This window comes from Lepus europaeus, chromosome 12 (assembly GCF_033115175.1).
Source record: "Lepus europaeus isolate LE1 chromosome 12, mLepTim1.pri, whole genome shotgun sequence".
In the NCBI taxonomy this organism is placed as follows: Eukaryota; Metazoa; Chordata; class Mammalia; order Lagomorpha; family Leporidae; genus Lepus; species Lepus europaeus.
In genome coordinates, this window is record NC_084838.1 from 93,987,237 (window position 1) to 94,003,549 (window position 16,313).

General features: G+C 51.7%; 1 protein-coding gene across 2 annotated transcripts in view; it reads left to right on the forward strand.

The window, feature by feature from the left end:
- Positions 1–16,313, forward strand: part of DAPK1 (death associated protein kinase 1) — a 175,343-nt gene that overhangs the window by 47,780 nt on the left and 111,250 nt on the right. The window lies entirely within an intron of this gene.

Genomic DNA, 16,313 nt, shown 5'->3' on the forward strand with positions numbered 1-16,313 from the left:
CTGGCTTTAGAGAAAGGTAGAAGTTGTAAGTATATAATCCCCAGGAAGGGAGGGATTCTGTTCATGAAATTATTTCAGATAAAGTTTCTTTTTTTTTGAAAGCTTTTATTTAATAAATATTATTTTTTAGAAAGCTTTTATTTAATAAAAATAAATTTTGGAATATAGCAGTTCTTCCCCCCAACCTGCCCTCCCACCCCCACTCTCCTCCCACCTCCTATTCCCTCTCCCATCCCATTCTTCATTAAGATTCATTTTAAATTTCAGATAAAGTTTCTGAAGAGGAATGTAGGTGACTAAGTGTATAAATATGTTAGCTTAACTTAAAAAAATTATACAGGCAGCATAATTCATTATCCAAGTTTTAGAAAGTCAGGACAAAAATCATCCATAACCCTGTTAACCCACTAAGACCTCTGTCATGATACTTCATCTCTTTTTTCTTTTTTTTTTTAAAGATTTATTTATTGGGCCGGCGCCGTGGCTCAATAGGCTAATCCTCCGCCTAGCGCCGGCACACCAGGTTCTAGTCCTGGTTGGGGTGCCGGATTCTGTCCCAGTTGCCCCTCTTCCAGGCCAGCTCTCTGCTATGGCTTGGGAGTGCAGAGGAGGATGGCCCAAGTGCTTGGGCCCTGCACCCCATGGGAGACCAGGAGAAGCACCTGGCTCCTGGCTTTGGATCAGAGTGATGCGCAGGCCGCAGTGCGCCGGCCGCGGCGGCCATTGGAGGGTGAACCAATGGCAAAAGGAAGACCTTTCTCTCTGTCTCTCTCTCTCTCACTGTCCACTCTGCCTGTCAAAAATAAAAAAAAAAAATTAAAAAAAAGAAGAAGAAGAAAAAAAGATTTATTTATTTATTTGTAAGGCAGGGGCCCAAGCACGTGGGCCATCCTCCAGTGCCTTCCCAGGCACACTGGCAGGAATCTGGATTGGAAGTGGATCAGCTGGAAATCTGACGGCCACTCCAATGTGGGATGCTGGTGTCAGTATCTTAAGCAGTGGCTTAGCCTGCTGCATGACAACACCAGCCCCCCATAACATTTTATTTTGCATAGCAAGGTTTGGATGGTCACTGTGGATTGTGCATTGTCCCAGGCACTCACTGTTAAGATGGATTGTGTGTCTAAGACGTGGAAGTTGGAATGTGGGTGCTGTGGGTGGGCTGTGGTCTGTGACTGTTTTCAAGGGTCTGTGTGCTGGAGGCTGGGGCCTCAGTGTGGCCAAACGGGAAGTACTAGGGTCTTTCAGAGCTGAGGCCTCGTGGGTGCTACCCTTGGGCGGTGTGTGTCCTGGAGCACCTTCGTGCCAAGCCTGCGCCTGGTGCCCGCATCTCAGTCAAGCTTCCTGTCTCAAGATGTGGTCTCTTCCTTCTTCATGTGCTTGTCCATTGGCTGTGACGCTGTGTGCTGTGAGCACCTCACCGGAACCTTGTGTCTCTGGAATGGTTAGCCAGGGGCTGGAGTTGTAGGACAGTGGATAAAGCCGTCATCTACGATGCCAGCATTCCATGTGGTGCTGGTTCAAGTCCTGGCTTCTCTGCCTCTGATCCAGCTCCCTGGAAAAGCAACGAAAGATGGCCCAGGTACTTTGGTCCCTGCACCCAGGTGGGAGACATGGATGAAGCTCCTGGCATTGCCCTGGCCCAATCCTGGCTATTGTGGCCATTTGGGAGTGAACCAGTGAATGGAAGACCTCTCTCTCTCTCTCTCTGTCTGTCTCTCCCTCTCTCTTTGTAACTCTGCCTTTCAAATAAATAAAAATAAATCCTTAAAGAAAAAGAATGGTGAGCTAAGTGAACCTCTTTTCTTCATAAGATTAGCCTGCCTTGGGCATTTTGTTACAGTGACAAAGGGGGAGAACTTGATAATGGTAATTTTTATGTAGACACTTAAGAAGGGCTTAAAGCTGACTTTCTCACCAGTGTCCAGCCTGCAAGGTGAAAGGGATTTTTTTGCAAGGGGATGCAACTGGAAACTTGAGGGTGTTTTTTGGCTCAGTACTCCCAGAGGGAAGTGCAGTTCTTCAGCTCTGCTGACTGGCAGCAAACAGATACCACGCACTTTTGCAGCCCAGTCCTGAGCATGGGGCGGTGCAGGTCACTCCTGACATGGAGTACAAGCTCTGTCGTTGCCCCGCACGCTGGAGACTACTTCTGCCGTTGGATGGGTTTCCTTTCCAGTTTGCCTTCCTGTGTGGAAGGCACTGCCAGCTACCCCAGCACTCACAGCAGGTGCAGCGCTTGCTTTAGACCAGGGGCAGAACACCTTCCTCCTCCTCCCAGATCAGGCTCCCTGTGCGGGCCCAGGAAGCACTCAGCAGCCGGGCCGATGGTTCTGGAAGCACTGCTGAACGGGTGTTGATAATCGCCACTCTGGCCGTTGCCTGGCATGGAGAGACTTTGGTGGTTGTATTCATTGAGATGGACATGGTGCTGGAGGAGTAGAGGACCACAGGCAAGAACTCCAGGTCACTGCCTGGTCCCTCTCAATTTTAGGTGAACGCAGAAGAGACTGGGAAGTAAGTCCATCGGAGATTAGCTTTGTCTTCGGCGAGACATTCGGCTGTGAAACAAGCCTGTGCATTCTGGTGACCTCAAAGCTGCCGAGTGAGGCTGCGAGGCCCTGTGGGAGAGGACCTCCCCAAAAAGCGTAAATGAAAATGTGTGTTTGGTCTTCGCGCAGGGTTTATATACATTCTCAGAACTTCCGGTAGCACAAAGAGTAGAAGAGTACAAGGGACCCTTCCGAGTTCATGGAGAGTGTGTGTTAGGAAACACGGTGCCTGCATTTCACAGTTGTTTGCGTCAAAACAAGCTTACCTTTGAACTGCACGTTCTGTGGACTTTTTGATGTCCCCTCAAGCACTCCAGCTCTGTGACTGGGAATTTGATTTGCAGGTAAAAAAAAAACCCAGCGTGGTCCCGTGGGGAGTCTGGGTGTGGTGGAGGAAGGCAGTTTTACGGAGGACAAAGCCAGAGGGCCCGGCTGAGAACCGGCTGGGTTCCGCCCTTCAATGTGGTTTGGGACCTTTCTGAACCTCGGTGTTATCAACTGCAAAAAGGGGATGAAGGCTGCGTGTGTGTGTGTGTGTGTGAGTGTATGTGTATGAACGCATGTGAGTGTGTGTAGATGTGACTGTGTGTAGTGTGTATGTGTTTGCGTATGTATATGTAGGAAATGTGCCAGAACCCTTACAGGAGCTTGTGTGTCGCATAGTGTGTTGTGTGAATGTGTGTGTATATGTGTATGTGTACGTATGTGTCTATGAATGTGTGTGTGGTGTGTGTATGTGTGGGACTGTGTGCGTATATGTATGTATGTGTGGGTGTGTATAAAAGTGAGTGTATATAGTGTGTGTATGTATGTGTGGGAGTATATGTATGTGCAAGTGTGTATATGTATGTATGTGTGAATGTAGTGTGTAGTGTGTGTATGTGAGTGTGTGTATGTGTGGGAGTGTGTGTACGTGCGGGATGTACATATGTGTGTGTGAATGTGTGTAGTGTGTAGTATATGTGGCAATGTGTATGTGAGTGTGTATGTATGTATGTGAATGTGTGTAGTGTGGAAGTGTGTATGTATGTATGAATGTGTGTAGTGTGTATGATGTGTAGTTTGTGTAGTATGTGTAGCAGTATATGTGTGTGAATGTGTGTAGTGTGTAGTATGTGTGAGAGTATGAATGCATGTGAGTGTGTGTGTACATATGTGTGAATGTGTGTATATGGTGTGTAGTGTGTGTAGTATATGTGAGAGTATGTATGAATGCATGTCTAGTGTGTATGTGTGTGCATGTATGTGTGTACATATTGTGAATGTGTGTAGTGTGTAGTATGTGTATGTGAGGGGGCCCTATATTTTGTTTTCTTTTCCTCCTCTCACTGCCCTTCACCTGTTTTTTTGAACTATTTCCCGTTTCTCTGTTCTGCAGAAGGCACACCACCGGGCTTTTGTGGTTCGACTTAGGATTTGCACTGAGGACGGGGAGAAAGCCTGTGCGTGAAGAGGAAACGGTCCCTCAATCCTTGGTGTTCCCCGGGTGGTGATGCTCAGTGTGACCCCCACCCCATGCGGGTTGCCCACACCCCTCACACTGTCGGCGTCAGCGACAGGACACGTTGAGCACTTTGCTGGGAAAAGCAGGCTCTGTGGGGGTGGGGGGTGTTGCCCAGTAGACCGCTGTGGGAGTTCTGGCTAAGCCATGATGATTGGTGGGTCAGGAGTGTGACTTTCAAGCAAGGATGTTGTCGGTTTGCCCTGGGTTTGCTGGGACGGAGCCCCCGTGATGAGCGGGGGAGCGTTTGTGTGAGCCTGGTCACATTTTGAATAGAATGCGCTTGGTTCCTGAAGAGCTGCGTTGATTACCCAGCTTCCTCTGCACTAAGGCCTGCGCACTGGGGTTGCTGTCTGTACCCAGCGTCCCCTCCTCCGCTCCCGGGGAAGCCTCACGTGCCTTCTCTTGGTGTCCGCTTCTTCTCGGCCGGCCCACGTTCCCCGTTCCACGTTCCAGCCGCCAGGTTTCTCAGCTGGAGTCTGCCCGTGGATTCGGGCTCCGTCTCTACGCTCCGTCTGCTGAGCCTCCGTGGCTTGTCATGAGGTGTGCATCCCCTAGGAGCTCACCAGCCGGCATGGATCTCATGCCTAGGTGGTTGGTTGGCTCGGGGCTGTTTTCAGAATAGGTATGTCTGGAATGAAAAGAAAGGTTCTCAATACTGCCACCTATACTCCGTTCTGATTTGCCTAGGCATTTGACACAATTTAAATGAGTCTAGCAAATAGTTCAGAGTGGGATCAGGTTTCTTAGTACAGACCATACATATTTCTATGTAAAATACCGTTCTCTTCCCCCCGGGGTAGGTTTTCCGTTGGAACACCCTTTGCTGCCTGATGTTTCAGAGTCTGAGTAGGCTAGCTGAGCTGTAAGATGGGTAGCAGACTCTGAGGCAATCAGCGTGCTGACAGCTTGCCAAGTCGCACTGGGAAAGGTTTCAAGCCTGCAAACATTTTCAGAAGTATGCCGAGTACCCATATACCCACTCCCTAGACCCACAACTCAACATTTTGTATCCCTCTCTCTATCAAACAGACTTCATGTTGTATCCATTCAAAGTCAAATTGCACAGACCCATGTGCCTCACTCCGGAGACTCCATCCCACGCATCATTTTAGAGTTCAGTATTTGTGATTCTTTGTGCGATAAAGTTAATTGCAAAATGCGCCAATACTACATGCCCCTTTAAAACTTTTGTTTGAGAGGCAGAGAGAGAGAGTTCCTCCAACTGTTGGTTCACTCCTGAAACGCCTGCAGCAGCCGAGGAGTGGGGTCAGGTAGAAGTCAGGGGCCAGGAACTCAACGTAGTTCTTCCAAGCAGGTGGCAGGGACCCGGGTGCTTGAACCGTCACTTGCTTCCTCTCAGGGTGCTCGCTAGCAGGAAGCTGGCATTGAGAATGGAGCCAGGACTTGAACCCAGGGCCTGCCAACCTGTAGGTGGGTATCCCATCCCAAGCAGCACCTTTTTTTTTTTAAAGATTTATTTATTTATTTGAAAGTCAGAGTTAAAAAGAAAGAGAGGTGTGGGGGGGGGGATCTTCCATCCACTGGTTCACTCCCTAATTGGCTGCAACAGCCAGAGCTGTGCCAATCGGAAGCCAGGAGCCAGGAGCTTCCACCGGGTCTCCCACGCAGGTGCAGGGGCCCAAGGACTTGCGCCGTCTTCTACTGCTTTCCCAGGCCATAGCAAGAGAGCTGGATCGGAAGTGGAGCAGCTGGAACTCGAACCGGCGCCATAAGGGATGCCCAGATTCCAGGCGACAGCCTTACCCACTACGCCAAAGTGCAGGCCTCCCAAGCAGCATCTTAACAGCTGTGCTGAATACCGACCTGTCTCCTAAATGCTTTGCCACGTGCTTTTCTGCATAATCAAACCACAGAACACTGCCGTCACCCCACCAAGCTCCCACGTGGCCCTTCTCAGCATTCCCACCCCAGCTGTCCAAAGCAAACCCCTGCTCTGATGATTTCCGCAGAGGTGAGTTAAACCTTCTCTAGAGCTTAGTGTAGATGAAATTGTGAGTGTGTGTATGATTCTGTGTGAAGTTTCCATGGCCGACTGCATTGGTTTGTTAGGGCTGTGGTCACAAAGTGTTACAGACCAGGCCGCTCCAGCAGCAGACCTGGACTGGCTCAGTTCTGGAAGCTGGAAGTGCAAGATGAAAGTGTCGTCAGGGCCCTGCTGCCTTAGCCGGTGCTGTTCCAGAACTTTCTGCCAGCTTCCGGCAGTATCTCTCCCTCCAGTTGTCACCTGGCGATCTGTTCCTCCGTGTCATCCTGTTCTCCTGAGGACACTGTCATTGGTTTAGGAGCCTACCCTACAGCACTACAAGCTCACCTTAAGTACTTTCTCCAGGAAGGCCCCCTGGGGAGGTCCCGGGGGGAGGGGGAGGTTAGTTAGGACTTGAGCGTGTGCATCCTACGTCCCCGGAGGTGGTTCCATGTACCGCTTGTGAAAATTGACTGTGGGTGGCTTGGCCGTTGTTGCTGAAGGATGTGGGTTTTGGCATTTGTGCGTAAACCTACTCGGAACATTTTTGGACAAGTCTTTTTGTGGACATGGCCTTTTGTTTCTCTTGGATGTGTGCCCTGGACCAGGACCAGGGATGAGGAGGGGATAGAAGTTGAAGGGGTTCCTTTGGGTGCCCTCTCCCTCCCTGCCAGCTGCCTTGGGCAGTGCCCTGGTCAGCCTGGAGGCAGTGCCGACACAGCCCAGACCCTGCTACCAAAAACCAGGTGATACCGACACTGTGGCTTGACGTGATCTGTCCGCACAGAGACTCCTGCTGACATTTGATTCCCCAGGTGCTGATGCTGGGATTGGGGCCTCTGAGAGGTGCTGGGCTGTGAGTGGATCAGTGCTCCTCTCCCAGAGATGGGTGAGCCGAGGTGGGAGGTCAGCCCCCTCTTCCTCTCTCATGCTTGTGCTACTTACTTACCCTTGTGCTCGTCTGCCTGGCAGGGGGCAATACGTGCTGTCCCCACAAATCCACGCGATGCTGGCCCCTTCCAAGTCCCTGGGACCTTGAGCTGCACTAAATAGCCTCTCTTTCTCTCTCTTTTAAAGATTTATTTACTGGCCGGCGCCGAAGCTCAGTAGGCTAATCCTCTGCCTTGCGGCGCCGGCACACCGGGTTCTAGTCCCGGTCGGGGCGCTGGATTCTGTCCTGGTTGCCCCTCTTCCAGGCCAGCTCTCTGCTATGGCCCGGGAGTGCAGTGGAGGATGGCTCAATTCCTTGGGCCCTGCACCCCATGGGAGACCAGGATAAGCCCCTGGCTCCTGGCTTCGGATCAGTGCGGTGCGCCGGCCGCAGCGGCCATTGGAGGGTGAACCAACGGCAAAAGGAAGACCTTTCTCTCTGTCTCTCTCTCTCACTGTCCACTCTGCCTGTCAAAAAAAAAGATTTATTTACTTATTTGAGAGGCAGAGTTACAGAGAGAGGGAGAGACAGAGAGAGAGGTCTTCCATCCACTGGTTCATTCCCTGTGTGACCACAACGGCCAGAGCTGCACCGATCCAAAGCCAGGACCCAGGAGCTGCTTCTGGGTCTTCTAAATGGCTGCAGGGGCCCAAGCACTTGGGCCATCTTCCACTGCTTTCCCAGGCCATCAACAGGGAGATGGATCAGATGTGGAGCAGCCAGGACTTGAGCCAGCACCCACATGGGATGCCGGTGCCGCAGGTGGAGGCCCAACCCACTATGCCACAGCACGGACCCCTACATGGCATCTTCACAAATGACCAGTGTCAGAGATTCTGTCATAGCAACAGACAAGGGCCAAGGACACATGATCCTGTTTGCTGATTGCACTTTTAAGCCAATCTCTAGGTTTTCCTGTGAGATTAGAGAAGTCCTTGAGATGGGACAGTGAGGAAGTGGGGAGCTGGGGAGGTGGGCCTCTTCCCAGGACAGTGGTGACCGTGGGCGAAATCCCCCCAGAACGGCTGGGAGGATGGGATTGGGAGTCCTGGGAGCCATGGCGGGCCCACAGCGGGCCTGGGGGCTGCACCAGTAGAGCGCCCCCTACATTCCAACAGGGGAAAGCAAGGTGCAAAATGACCTCTTTAAGGGCAGTGCAGGGCCTACTTCAGTGACATGGAGAAGCTGTAACCAAACCAGTGTCTCCGCGGAGCCCCGAGGAGCCCTGACGATAAGCATCACCAGGTGCCCTCATCTGCGAGGAGACACTGCTGATAGGCACTCGAAAGTCTAGCCCACAGCAGGTGCGAGTGTCAGGTGCCTCTGCTGGGGGAAGCCGCCGGCGGCCGGAATCTAGATGAATGACTGCACTCGGAATAATCTCGGCTGCCAGTAAGCCAGAGGGCCTTCGTGGGCGAGGAGGCCCTATGATAACCAAGATCAAGTTCTAAGACAGCCAGAGGCCTCTCAGAGCCGGCTCACCTTTCAGGCCGCTCATCTGGGAAAGCTGATACTGCGCCTCCTAGCCCGGGCCGCGCCGGGGGTCCCACACTCTGTCCAGGACTGGGTGGGCTAGTCTGGAGGCAGGCGAGCCCAGAGGCTGCTCCTCGGCACCATTTCGGGATTGGGGACGTTGGTTCTAGGCCAGGAATCTCTGCGTGTCCCCCACCGAATGTTCCAGAGAGGAGCCAGGAGGGACATGGGAGGAGAGGGGAGAGGAGGGGAGGGGAGGGAAGGGTCAGCCTCAACAAGCGCAGGCACTGTTTTCGGAAAAATATGCAAGAACCCAACATCCACTTGGGTATGTGAAACTTGGAGACCCATTTTCTGTAGTACCCCAGCAGCAACGAAGACGACATCTTTTGACCACAAACAGACAGAAAAACCAAGTCTAGTTTTAAAAAGAATTCCTGTGGAGGTAAAACGTGGACCATTTAAGCCATTTTAAAGTAGGCAGTGCAGTGGCGTTAAGTCCATGTGCATTGTTGCATAGCATCAGCACCACCCTTCCCAGAAACTTTGCATCTTTCCAAATTGAACCTCTGTACCCACTCTGCACTCAACTAACTCCCAGTCCTCCTTGGCCCCTAGCCGCTGGCCATCACCCCTCTACTTCCTGTCTCTGAATTTCAAAGTGCTTTCAAGACGACAGCTGTTTCTTATCGCTGACAGTGGTGCTGATCTAAGTTCCAGCTGGCCAGCTAGGCAAGGAACCAGGCAACACCCCGTTCATCCGATTCTCTGAGCGTTTTCTTCCTGGTCTTTTGTCTGTCACATAGGTTGGGAGTGGATGATTGGGATCATTTGATGTCCACACTGCCACCTTCTGCCTCCTGTCCCCACATTCCGTGTGTGTGCATATTAATAATTTATCCTTGGGATAATCTTTTTGTTTTTGTAAGGTTTGTTTCTTTGAAAGTCAGAGTTACTGAGAGAGAGAGAGAGAGAGAGAGAGAGAGAGATCGATCTTCCATCTGCTGGTTCATTCCCCAGATACTCGAAGTAGCCATCTAGGACAGGCCCAAGTCAGGAACCAGGAGCTTCTGCCAGGTCTCCCACATGGGTGGCAGGGGCCCAAGCACTTGGGCAATCTTTTTTTTTTTTTTAAAGATTTGTTTTATTTATTTGAAAGCGTTACAGAGAGGCCTTCCGTCCGCCGATTCAATCCCCAAATGGCTGCAGCTGCTGGAGCTGAGCCAATCAGAAACCAGGAGCCAGGAGCTTCTTCCAGGTCTCCCACATGGGTGCAGGGGCCAAAGGACTTGGGCCATCTTCTACTGCTTTCCCAGGCCATAGCAGAGAGCTGGATCAAAAGTGGAGCAGCCAGGACTCCAACCGGTACCCATATGGGATACAACGTGGCAGGTGTTGTATTTACCTGCTTTGCCACAGGTCTTTTCCCACTTTTGTTTAACTGTGAACCCCTTAAGGTTGTGGACCCTGTGATTGTCCTTGGGGTGTATTTATTTTTAAGATTCCATAGTTGAGAGGGAGAAGAAGAGAAAGGCTGAGGCCTGTGGCTGGGGGCAGAGAGAGGATGGAGGGAGAACCTCTCTCCTGCCCCAATGCCTTTCACCCAGTTACGAGCTCTTCAGTGGAGTGAACAACGGGAAGCCAGATTGGGAACCGGCTGTGCCTTAAATACGTTCAGCTTCACGTCTGGGGGATCCCCTTTGGAAACAGTTGGGAACTGGGTGCCCCTTTCTTGGAAAGACGCTCTCAGACCCCACCGCCCAGCGGACTCCCAGAGTGCCACGAGACCGATCCTGTTCTGAGGCAGGAACCACAGGCCAGAGTTCATTTTCATCTGAGCAGCTCAGTTCACACGGGCTGTTGAATCACTGAACTTGATTGGGCCGTCGGTAGCTCTTCAGCTTCAAGACAGCCAGAGGTTATTTCTGGAATGCTTTCACGCTGATGCTTTTGAGAGTTCAAGTTGCTGACTGCGGTTTTAAAAATTATTATTATTCCCATCTTCTGCAGTGCCTCAGGGCAGTGTGTTAAGCTCAGTAGCGATCATTGATTTACGACTCGTGAAAGACTAGAAGAAGCAGTAAAAATAAATCATGCTACCCGAAAAAGTCAACTTTGCTTCGTCTGGAAACTTCAGTTCAAAGAATTTTTGCCTCTGGAACTGGCAGCAATGAAGCTGGTTCGCTTCCCCTGGATCAAGTGGATGACGATGGAGGGGCCCAGCCCTCCACAAAGCCCCCAGCCCCCCACCCCCACTGCTGTGGGAGTCAGAGGCACTCTCTGGCATCCCTCAGCCAGGAGGCATCAGGGAGATGCCAGTCTCCATGGCAACCTGGACACAAAGACGAAGGCTCCTTCCTCTGGCTGGGGCCTTGCTGACTGCCGGAGGGGAGGGTGGTGGGAGCCCGTGCTGTCTCCTTCCTCCCTAGATGCCCCAGAGCTCAGCAGTTGCTCCAGATCTTGAACGTGAGTCCCTGCTGGTGGTGACCTCTCTACCACAACCTGCAGTGAGAGGCTCATGATAGCATCGCTTGAAGGAGCCCCTTGATCTTCTTGGACCCCAGACAGTTGCTAGAACCAAGCAGAAGCTGTGCAGGGGCCTCTCGGTCCCCAGGAGGCACTGGGCAGAGCTGTCCTGGGGCGCGCTGAGGCCTTGTCCCCCAGTGTACCCCAGCACAGCCTCACCGTGGTGGTGGCTACTGCAAGACTTGGGGGGCTGACAAACCATCCCTTTTTCTCAGCAGAGGAAGTTCTTTATTTGTGAACTTCCCTGTCCCAGAGGACCTGCTCCCAATCCAGCTGTCCTGTTAGGGCATCTCTCTAATGAGCACAGTTAAGCACGTTTCCGAAATGAGCAGGTTCCAAGGCAGAAACAGTGCAGTCAGAGCTAAGCCTGCTCTTAAGCTTTTAATTAATGAGCTAATTAATTTCATGTATTTGAAAAGCAGAGAGAGAGAGAGAGAGAGAGAGAGAGGGAGATCAACATATCTCCCATCCAATGATTTAGTCCCTAAACACCTGCCAACTATGGGCTCACCTGAAGTCTAGAGTCTGGAACTCCATCTGGGGCTTCCACCAAGCAAGGGTGCACATTAGCAGGCACCTGGACTCAGGCTGGAACCCAAGCTCACTGATGCAGGCGTCCCAAGTGGTGTGTTAACTGCTGCACCAAACCCCGGCGCTTGATCTTAACCTTTTAAAGCCACATGTCTGCCCTACCGTGGGTCCTCGCTCTTTGCCTTGTCTCTCACAGACAGGAGAGGGTGGGAGTATACCCCAGGGCTGTTGGGGGTTGGCTGGGTCCAGGGTCTTGTCGCTGATGCAAGGAAGAGTTTGAGCCCAAGATGTTAGGTACAGGTGAGCAGAGGAGTGCGACTCCTTTGCGTGCAGGGTGAAAGAACACAGGGCAGAGTGAGCTGTGCCCAGCCGAAGATCAAGGTCTTCCCTGTCTGTCGTCTGCCCTCCTGTGGTGGTGCTTTGGGTAGAGATTTCCAGAGGTCGGTTGACTGCCTGTATTTTGGCCTTTTTTGGAAGTCTCAGCAGTGTCTCAGGTGGGTGAAGGGAGTGTCATGCTGGTAGTTTTATTGTGATGATAGTACAGCCAGCTGTGGGTCATCGCAGGCACACAGTCAGCAGGCCTGTGGGACATTTCCTCCTGGTGCCGGCTGGGGTGGTGGCTTGCACAGGAGCGATTTTGTGTTGCCAGCCTTGCACAGAGTGTAAGGGGCGACCAGAGCCAGGAGGGAGTGGGGATACGGTGCCTCCAACTCTTTTTCTGACCCCTGACTGTCTTCCTTACCTATGTTTAGGCCATGTGATATAAACACAATAACCCAACAAGCCTTTATATGTTATATGTTAAAACATATAAACCTCCAGCTTTTAAAAACTCACAAAGCTCTGGAAGCATAAATAGATGGGGTGGGTGTTTGGCATGGTGTTTGTGTTGCTAGTTGCAAGTTCAAGTCCCAGCTCCTCCAGTTCCTGTCCACCTTCCTGCTAATGCACACCTGGGAGGCAGCAGGTGATGGCCCAAGTTCCGGAGCCCCTGCCACCCTCCTGGGGGACCTGAATGGAGTTCTCAGCTGTCCTTTGGCCTGGTCCAGCCTTAGCTGTTGTGGGCATTTGGGGAGTAAACCAGCAGGTGAAAGATCTCTTTTTGTCTCTCTGCCTTTCAAATAAAATTAAAATAAATAAATAAGAATTTAAAAAAAAAAAAACAGGCAGTCAGGCAAGAGCACACTATTTAAAAAACTCATTGGCCAGCTGCCATGTTGACATATTTCAGCACCACACAGGAAAATTATTATTTAAAAGATGAGGCAGTCTGTGGTTTGCATTGCTCCTGGATACTGTTTTACAAAGACAGCTGAGAAAATTAGGTGTTACGAGGGGAGAAGCAAGCGTGAATGTGGCCTTCGTGATCACAGCTCAGCAGCAGGTGTAATCTCCATCACCAGGACTCATCGTGAGGACGGACCAAGAACAGAAGGCGGCGATTTGGAGTGGGCATTGCACCAGCGGGCACTGAGGTGGACATTGTTCCGTGTGCTTTATCCATGAATTATCTCGTTTAGTCCTCGCGGCTCCCCTGGGAGGTCAGCTGGTCCAGGTTGACATCATGGGCGAGGAAACCGTGGCACTCGGAGGTGCAGTACTTTGTCTGGGTCTTCTGCCGAGTCAGAGGCGGCTGCGCTGGGGGAGGTGCCCACCTGCCACGCGTGCTTGTGCCCGCCGTGTGAGCCAGCCGCCTTGCGGGCTGTCCACGGTTTGTCTGTGTGCATCACTGATTCACTTGCTGTCTATCCATGGGAAGCCTGCACTGCTCGGTGTTCTGAACACAGCAGTGGACGAGACAGTCCGGCACCGTAGTGCTAGTGTTAGGCGGGTGCAGGGGGCCACAGCCCCCTGTGAAGGAGCCTGAACAACCACTCCTTAGAGGGAGCCTTGCTCTCTGCTCAGGGAGCGTGGTGGGGAGGCCTGCAGCCGGCCCCTCAGCAGGGGGAACGTCCTCACCTTTGTCTCTCCCAGGGTGGATGGAATGGCCGTTCCTCCTCCTTGCTCTTGGTAAGGGACAGAGAGTAGAAACACATGGCCACGATGGGCTGGAGCCTGCAGACCTTGCCTGCAGAGCGAGCATGGATCTGACCAGTCAGTACTTCTGCACGAAGCATCCCAAGAATATTCCAAAGTGGATCAAACCCTCCACGTGAGAAACCAACTGGTCAGACGTTACCCAAACCCGAGGATCAACCTGCATATCAAGTCTAGGGAGACAACAAATGAAGCAAGCTTACTAAAGAAATTCAGGACATATTTCTAATGAGATTTTTAGCTGGGAGCCCCGAATGAACAGGGGATCTCAGAAGTGCCTGCTAGTGTGCTGTACTTACTTTTTTTTTTATATTTATTTATTATTTATTTGAAAGTCAGAATTATACAGAGAGAGAATGAAAGGCGGTGGGGGGGTGTCCTTCCATCTGCTGGTTCACTCCCCAATTGGCCACAACAGCCAGAGCTGTGCCAATCTGAAGCCAGGAGCCAGGAGTTTCTACCAGGTCTCCCATGAAGGTGCAGGGGCCCAAGGACTTGGACCATCTTCCACTGCTTTCCCAGGCCATAACAGAGAGCTGGATCGGAAGTGGAGCAGCCTGGATTCGAACTGGCAGCTATATGGGATGCCGGCACTGCAGGTGGCAGCTTTATCCACTGTGCCACAGTGCCTCCCCCAGTGTACTATACTTACTCTACTTGTATAGTTGACACATAGGCACACTTCCACACACACCAATCCATACCCTGAGCCGCCACATCCAGACGTGCATGTGTAGGGAGGGTGCTGCCTGTGCACCTCCCTTAGGCTGAAGTGAGCCATGGGTAGGTGCTGGCCTGCCCCTTGCCCTCTGCCCTTGATGGCGTCAGGTCCTGGCCAGGAAGGGGCTGTGACGGAGGTGTTTCTGTTGACACAGTTCACCTTTGTGGGTCCCTACGTTGCCTCCTTGAGGAGCTGTTTGGAGCCCCACGGAGGTTCATGTGGACACTGCTCTGGGGGCTGCATCCACGCACTGGGGCTCCCACACACCCAGAGTGCTCCCCACAGGCATACTTCTGATGAGCACAGGGGAAACCACACTACCTGGATGCTGGTCCTGGTGCCTCTACCCAGAGGGGCTACTGAGAGCTCCCACGTGTCTGTTCGTTGTTGGGTGAGAATCTTTCACACTGTGGGGGAGGGCTGCTAATACATGGTCTCTCTCTGCAAGGGGTCACAGATACGAGTGTGTCTGTACACATGCAGACACCAACTGTCCCCTTCTCCCCAACTAAGGAACAGCCAGCCTGCACAGAGAGAGACCTGGCTATGAGCCAGGCATTTTGTGCTTTACCTGTGTTATCTAATTCAGTCCACTTAACACTGCAGATTGCTAACGCATTATTAATATGAACGCTCCCTGATTCACAAAGGGGTGCCACTTTGTAAACTGAAAATAGTGTCAGTTGAAACTGCACGTAACAGGTGTAACCTGAAACCTGTCGAGCATCCTAGCTTAACCACGTGGTGCACTGTAGGCTCTTTTTGGGAAAGGAAATCCTGTTTACAGTTACTCCAGGAAAAGATCAGTGTTCCAAATCGAAAGTGCATTTTCTACCAATGCCTGCCACTTCTATGCCGTCTTAAAGTTGAAAGATTGTTCAGTCCGACCATCATGAAACCGGGGCACTGTTACTGGGGCAGAGAGGGGTCGGCTGTCATCCCTAGTACTCCAGTTTCACATGCCCCAGCTCGACTTCTCTTCGTCACAAGACAGGATGGGATAAGGTAGACTAGAGCAGGAAAGGATGGGGCGGGACAGGACAGGATGGAACGAGACAGGGCAGTGTCTATGCTGGTGTTGTACAACAGCGCTTTCTGATACTATGGGAATGCTCTGTGCTATCCACTGTGGTGACCAGGAGCCACATCTGGGTATTGAGCACTTGAAATGTGGCTGGCATTTCTGAAGAAGTGACTTATTATCATATGTTCATTTTAGTTATTAAGACAAAAGTAAATTGCAGTAGCACGTGGCTGGTGGTTACTGTGCGAAGGTTCCCTTTGTATAGACTTGCCCATCTGAACTCCTGCAGGATCGGAGGCCATTGGCCATTAGTGCCTTTTGGCTTGATTGGTGCTACTCATTGCCCCTCCTGGGTGCTGGTAGTTTGGCTGGTGTAGAGGTGGTCAGAAGCCCTGCCCACAGGAGGTTCTTTCTGAACTGAAACCAGCAGGCAGTAGAATGTCTGTGTATTCGTCTTTTTGCCACTGTATCAAGTACCTGAGAGAAGCTGCTTTTGAAGGAGAAAGGTTTAATTTGGCTCGTGGTTTTGGAGGTTCACAGTCCAAGATCAGGAGCCTGGAACTATGTGGGTTGCAGGGATCCAAAATACTCGAGCCACCTGCCGCATCCCAGGATGCTCATTAGCAGGGAGCTGACATCAGTAGCAGAGTCTGGACTTGAACCATGGCACTCTGATACGAGATGCTGGCGCCCCACCTGGCATCAAAACTGCTGCATCAAATGCCTTCTCCTTCTCCCATTGATTTTTAATTTCTCAGAACCCTTAGGCAGTGGCTCTGTTCTGATGGTAGTTGGACAGGCATTGATCTGGGGCTCAAAACAGAAACCCCCTCGGACAGTAGTTTAAGCCATCAATTTCTCCGATGCAGAAGTAGGGAACAGTGCTGATGTGATTCTTTGGTGTCATTGGAGACCCCGGCTCCCCCTGGGCTCCCTCCCCATTGCTCCTTGCTCAGACAAGAATCAGGGAATCCTTAAAGGGCAAAGGAGGGGCCCATTTCCTGCTTCACTGGCCCCCTGAAGCCCCGGG